Below are 331 nucleotides of genomic sequence, written 5' to 3' on the forward strand. Positions count from 1 at the left end.
GCAAAAAGCTACAAGTCCCGCTCATCTAATTATAATTAATATTCATTGATATTCTGGAATTTATAGTATATTCTCTTCTTTTTATCCTAATTGATTTACAGTTGCTTGGGGACAAGCAACAATTTAAGTTTGGTGTTGTGATTAGCGGATAATTTATACGCTTTTTGGCATTGTTTTTAGGTAGTTTTTAGTAAGTTTAAACTAATTTTAGGGATGTTTTCATTAGTTTTTATGTTAAATTCACATTTCTAGATTTTACTATGAGTTTGTGTGTTTTTCTGTGATTTCAGGTAATTTCTGGCTGAAATTGAGGGACTTGAGCAAAACTCTG

The sequence above is a fragment of the Arachis duranensis genome, chromosome 6, assembly GCF_000817695.3.
Source record: "Arachis duranensis cultivar V14167 chromosome 6, aradu.V14167.gnm2.J7QH, whole genome shotgun sequence".
NCBI classification, from domain to species: Eukaryota; Viridiplantae; Streptophyta; class Magnoliopsida; order Fabales; family Fabaceae; genus Arachis; species Arachis duranensis.